At 36.5% G+C, this 6,492-nt stretch overlaps 1 pseudogene; it reads right to left on the bottom strand.

Moving 5' to 3' along the window:
* Positions 1 to 2,712: 2,712 nt before the first annotated feature.
* Positions 2,713 to 3,720, bottom strand: LOC107756235 (putative nuclease HARBI1; annotated as a pseudogene).
* Positions 3,721 to 6,492: the final 2,772 nt, after the last annotated feature.

The following is a 6,492-nucleotide window of genomic DNA, read 5'->3' as shown; positions in this document are numbered from 1 at the left end:
TTGGGCTTAGAATATTCCAAATATGACACACATCAACACTAATAAGAGTTGTACATGTCGTACACAGAGAGAGGCACAAAAACTGAGTGAAAATAAGGGTGATGAATTTGTACAAAATAAGATACAAGTCAACAGGTTGTGGGGTAATTTCAGAACTGTGGGGCATTCCACAAAGTTAGTTAACATACCATGACATAAACCTTGAACTCTCCGTTGATTAATCTTTCTTCCTCACAGTTATCAGGTCATTCAACTCAAGAGTATGTTCATGGTGAACACACTAAAACATTCTCAGCAGAACACCGAATCCATGAGTCAGAAGAAGACTGCTGAGTTGAGAAGATACAATACTTTGTGGATTGAACTCATTTGTAATGTGGAACTCTACCACTAGAGGTCCCCAGAGGTTCTGTAGAGAAAAAGAATAAAAACATCTAAGAGAAAAGAGATGAGAGCAGAGTACAAGTTCATGTCAAGATTTATGCCATCTTCTCAATTCTTTATTTGTGCCTAATGCCACAAAGAGCTGCACATTTATTCTTTCTTCTTCTTTTATTTAATGGCTGTTTACAGTCGTAGTGCAATGCCACCAATATATTGCCACATACTGGGTGGTTATGCAATCATTAAAATTATTTTTTAATCTTTAATCAGTTTTTTTTTTTTATTACTGCGTGAACAAGTTTTTTTACACTAAATATATAAATATTTGCCATTTTTGGCTAAGTGGTAGAGCATTGCGTTAGCAGCGCAAAAGGTCGTGGGTTCAATTCCCAGGGAACACACATACTGGTAAAAAATTTAAAATCTGATATATATATATCCTTATTTTATGTACATTTCATACAAAACAGATTTAGATCTTCAAACAAAATACAACAAAGGCAACCTGAGTAAACATACAGTTTTTATTTAATTTTTATTAAAGCACAAAAAAAAAAGCCAACTCCCATCGCGCATGTGAAAAATGAATAGCCTCCTTAAACTTAAAATCTGGTTGTGTCAACTTTAGCAGCAATAACTTAATAAACACTTGTGGTAACTGGAGATCAGTCTTTCATATCGCTGTGGTTGAATGTTGGCCCGCTCTTCTTTGCAGAACTGCTTTAGTTCAGTCACACTGGAGGGTTTTCCAGCATGAACTGCCTGTTTAATTTCCTGCCACAGCATCTCAAGTCTCAAGTCAAGGCTTCAAGTCAGGACTTTGAGCAGGCCACGCCAAATTACTCAACTAATTTAGCTTTTTTTAAATTTATTATTATTTATTCTTACTACTGTGCTTTGGATCATTGTCTTGCTGCATAATATAGTTGCACTTCAGCTTCAGTTTACAGACTGCGGACCAGATATTCTCCTTTAGGATTTTCTGGTAGAGAGCAGAAGTTCCCTTCGTTACTGCGAGTTCCCAGGCCCTGAAGTAGCAAAGCATCTCCACAGCAGCACAGTGCCACTACCATGCTTGACCGTAAATATGATGTTCTTTTAGTCAAATTCAGTTTTTAGTTTACACCAGATTTAACTGGACCACTGTCTTCCGAATGGTTTCAAAAGACTGATTAGTCCACAAAACATTCTACCAAAAGTTTTCAGGATCATCACATTTATTGATGCAAGAGGGGCTTGCAGTACCTTTGATGTTGTCCTTGGATCTTTTGTGACTTCCTGGATGAGTTCCTGGATTACTCTTTGAGGAATTTTGGAAGGTCGGTCACTTTTAGGAAGGTTCACTACTGTCCTGAGTTGTTTCCATTTGGAGATAATGGCTCTCACTGTGGTTCTTTGGAGTCCAAAGCCTTGTTCAGACTGTCAGTCCAAATTTTTGTGCATATCTGGAATCAGATCATGTTTAGTTTCTTTTTACCACTTTTTCCAAACCTGTTTCAAGCTCAGGGGTGCCACTATGGTTTCTGGGCCCCTTGAAAAGCATATTGACTGTGACATATTAACCCCTATGCACACAGAAAATAGCGTGCGAGTACCGAATTGAGTTCTTTCACTGGAATGGTTTAAAATCGCTTGAGTGTGTAAATTGGCAAGACAAAACACTTACAAATGATAAACTTTGACTCTATGATGGTTATATTTTGCAATTAATCCGTGAATCACATGCATGCAGAACCGTGGGGCCTGGTCCATACGGATCAACTATGATCCGTTTAACCCCTAATTTTTAGCATAGGCATACCAAAGCAATGTCACTGCCATAGAAACCAATGCAAATATTCAGTAAAACGAAGGAGTGCCGCGGGATACACAAAACGGATCTTCACAGTTGCGATACACAGTGTGGACAGTCAATCATTTAGATCAGATTCCAATCACACACACAAATATATATATATATGTATTGAGAGTTCATTTCTCCACAAAAGTCAAAGGCATAGAGTAACATCTGTATCCTGTATAGCCTTCAAACAAAGATTGATTATATGGAACTGAAAAGGCAAATACTCCAACAAGAAGTTGAAATTGATGGTCTGAGGAAGACAAACCTTACACTGGAGATAGAGTTGCTTCAAAAGGAACTTAGAGTAAGTACTAATACTCAATTTCACAGAGTAAGACTGCTGACCAAACATAACAATATCTGTTATTGCAGGTAAAAGATGACTGAATGCCGTGAAATGAAAATGAAAAGTGAAATAAAATACAAATGGGCCTAAGCATGTTTGTCTTGTCTTTTATTGAAGAACAATAATCAAAAATAGTGTTTCATAGTGTTAGTGTTGCCCAAAGGTCATTGTAACAAGTTTGTGGACCTGGGTTTGGATCAGGGAATGGCGTCATAAAATACTGCCTGCAAGCATAGCCCCGTCCCCAAGCAGGATCCCATCATAATCACCTGTGTAATAGTAAAATGCAGTTCTGTTAGGCCCAGCATAAGCGTATGTAATACACTGTGCTTGACATTATTATTTTCTCTTAATGTGCATAAATGTGACTCTCTGAAGATTCTTGAGTCATGCACATGTTTGTGATATGGCACATAGAGTCACACACCATCAAAGAGATTGTAGTCAACTGCATTTGGCTCCTTTTTGCTTAATATACTAATACTATTCTAAAATATTACAGTTCTTAATATTAGATTACCTGCACATTTATACTGTGAACACCCTTTCTGTTCACAAAATCCCCTTCATTTGGGCCTAGTGGGGCTTTAATAGGAATGTGTGTGCAGTCTCTGGCACCAATCACGTTAGGGAAGCCTGGGGGACACATAAGTATTGCTTATTGGCATTATCATGATTGCATGATCTTCAAAAACAATTATAATGTACCTGCAAAACCTGGGGTCTTAAGTGGCTTGGAAATACCACAGAACCCCCCAAGAAATGTTTGAGCGCCAGATCCACTTTGCGAATGGCATGACAGACAGCACTTTTAACCAAGTTCTCTGCATCTCCAATAGTGAATTTCGGTGCATTCTCACAAAGAATTTCAGAGCAATGCACATAGTCTGTGCTGTTGTTAAAGCCCGACTCTGAAGAGTTAAATTTTAATATGAGGGTAAATGATACCCTCACAAGAAAAATGGTGTTTTTCCAAAAGCAAACTATTGTGCTGTGCTAAAGGATCCAGTCTATCCCGCATTATGTTGAATTCAGAAAGCTTTGAATTCAGATTACGTTGAATTCAGAAAGCTCTTCGAACTATCCTTGCACCTTCTGCAACAGGTTGCTCTTGTAAAAATGGACATGTCTGCAACAGATTTCCCATATCACCTCCGCTTACAAAGCCAAACACGTAATACTAATGTGCATGATGTCACTGTTTTCACAAATTTGCATTTTTGTAGTTTACATTGCTACGTTTTTTTTTTTTTTTTTTACTTGCACTTTGAAATACGTTTTCAAAAAATTGCATTTTCTGGCCCCCAAAACACTGTAAATGAATAGTCAAAACTCATTAAAAGTTTTCAGTTTTTAGTTGTAAATGGTGTCGTGTAAACACCCCCTCAACCCCCTTATTATGAATGTAGTATCATAGATTTGAAAATTAGTAACTACAGAGCAGTGGCGTAGCAACTCAACCCCGGGCCATATGTAAAAACATTCGTTTTGTTCAGAATTTGCCAGCAGGAAAAAAATATGGCCTTCACTGTTCCATCTCTCTACTACTGCATTTATGGTAATTGTAGAAAGCGAGACGACACAAACAGTTTCCTTTATGTTTAGCCTCTGGTTGTTAGTTAACTTGTTCCCCAATTTCTGATTAGGTGGGCATGCATGAGAACTCTTTAGACTTGTAACCAAACCATAATCCATACCAACAAAAGACAATAGTTTATTTAACCTTAACACCACTTAAACTCCGCGGACCCGGATACAGGTCCAAAATCCCGTTAAAAATGTTTATGCTTCATTTACATAGCCTTCCTTATGATATGAATATAAGGTATGATATGAAGTGTGCGCTGCATACACGAGCATTTTTGATGATCGTTTCTGTCCAGTCCGCTCGTTTTATTGCGTTTAACCACAGCTGTCGTCGGTTTTCTGTCTGGCAATGGCAGCAGGCATGCGATAAAATTTCAAATTGGAGCCTGTACTCCATCGATTCTGACACTCAACACACATTAAGATGACATTTTAAGCTCCTTATGTAGCTGACTCTGTGCTGGTTTGAATTGGCCGCCTCCAGCTAATACTGTGACGTAATTGTGACGTTGGCACTAAAAGGTATTGAGACTCTCACAGAAACCTCTCCTGCCTCGCTCTTGTCAGAAACTGAGAAACAAAATCTTTGCAACACCGTAAATAATGATAGCGGCATTAACATGCACTTTTATGTTATTTAATATGAACATAATTTTAATTTTATATGCCGAGTCTGGTAATCCCAGGAGAGTACCTAGACACGTGATTGTACATTTAATGTGACGTAATTGTGACGTTGGCACTAAAAGGTATTGAGACTCTCATAGAAACCTCTCCTGCCTCGCTCTTGTCAGAAACTGAGAAACAAAATCTTTGCAACACCGTAAGTAATGAAAGCGGCATTAACATGCACTTTCATGTTATTTAATATGAACATAATTTTAATTTTATATGCCGAGTCTGGTAATCCCAGGAGAGTACCTAGACACGTAATTGTACATTTAGATGCAGACAGCTAAACACAATCATAACTGTTGGTATTCTTGATCATCAATAACCTTCATAGTCATGAACACATTTTTAAAACACTTATAATATTTTAAAGCCTTTATTATTTCTCAACTCTACAGCTGTGCAGTAAAATTCACTTTAAAGATTCACTTTTCATTTATGAAGATGACATGAAAAAGTCTCCTGGGGGGAAACAAAGACTTTTAAGATGAACTTGACATGAAACTAGCATTATAACTAGTAGATGACAGCAGACCCATTCGAATGTTAACCATGGTTTTACTACAAAAAAAAAACAAAAAAAAAAACATGGTTACTATACAGTATACCCCACTAATGAGATTACATCTAAATTTGGTCATGTTAATTTGAATTGTAATTTTTGGGATTATTACTACTGTTGTGATGTATTAGTACTGAGTCAATTGATCATCTTTTCCTCAAATGCCTCCGTGTCAAAGAATTTTGTTCTGACTTGTCAAAATTCCTTGCTTCAAAATCCAATTTAGACATTGATTTAACCATGTGTGATATAATTTGTTATTTTTCTCATTGTAATCATAACATAGAATATATAGGAAATGTTCTTATTTCATTGGCTAAATATTATATTCATAAATGCAAATTTTCCTCAACATTACCCAATTTAAATAATTTTCTTTGTGACTTTACCTACTTAATTACGACACTAAAAAAGTCAACAACAAAAAAAGTGTAAAACTTGTGAAACTGTTTAATGATCTGTTGAATGGAATTTGATGCATTACCTAGTTACTTTGTTTCTTGTTTTATGGTATTTTTATTTATTTTTTTGTTATATATTTTATATTCTTTATTGTCTTCCTGTTATTTACATTATTTATGCTGTCATCCACAGTTGTATTTAAATGTTGACGTTTGGTTATATTTGCAAAAAAACAAACAAACAAACAAAAAACAACCACTACTGACATGCTTTTTTTTTCTATTTTATGACGCGCGGTGGCACCAAAGTCCAACAAATGTTCTCCCGCGCAATACTACTACTACTGCTACTACTAGACAGTTTGCCTAAAATGGCATATTCACCGAAATTTGCGCAGTAAGACCACTTTTTATATGCATACATATCTGTAAATATATTTACCTGCACATTTACATAAACTGCCAACGTGAGGAATCAACCATTAAAAACACGTTTTTCAGATGTTGCATCTAGTTTTATATTACTTATTACTTCTCTAATACAATTCTCGTTCAAAGATTTATGCACTTGATCTGTTGACCTGGATGAAAGACATTGGGCATCCTGCTGATGTGGAAGCAGTCAAAGTGAGACTGGTCGCAGTCTGTCTGCAACATCTCATATGTTATAATCCATTGCTCGACCCTATCAGACTTG

The sequence above is a fragment of the Sinocyclocheilus rhinocerous genome, unplaced genomic scaffold, assembly GCF_001515625.1.
Source record: "Sinocyclocheilus rhinocerous isolate Xijiao unplaced genomic scaffold, SAMN03320098_v1.1 scaffold7924, whole genome shotgun sequence".
Classification (NCBI taxonomy): Eukaryota; Metazoa; Chordata; class Actinopteri; order Cypriniformes; family Cyprinidae; genus Sinocyclocheilus; species Sinocyclocheilus rhinocerous.
Note: the sequence above shows the minus strand (reverse complement) of the source record. Positions and strands in the feature narration are given on the sequence as shown.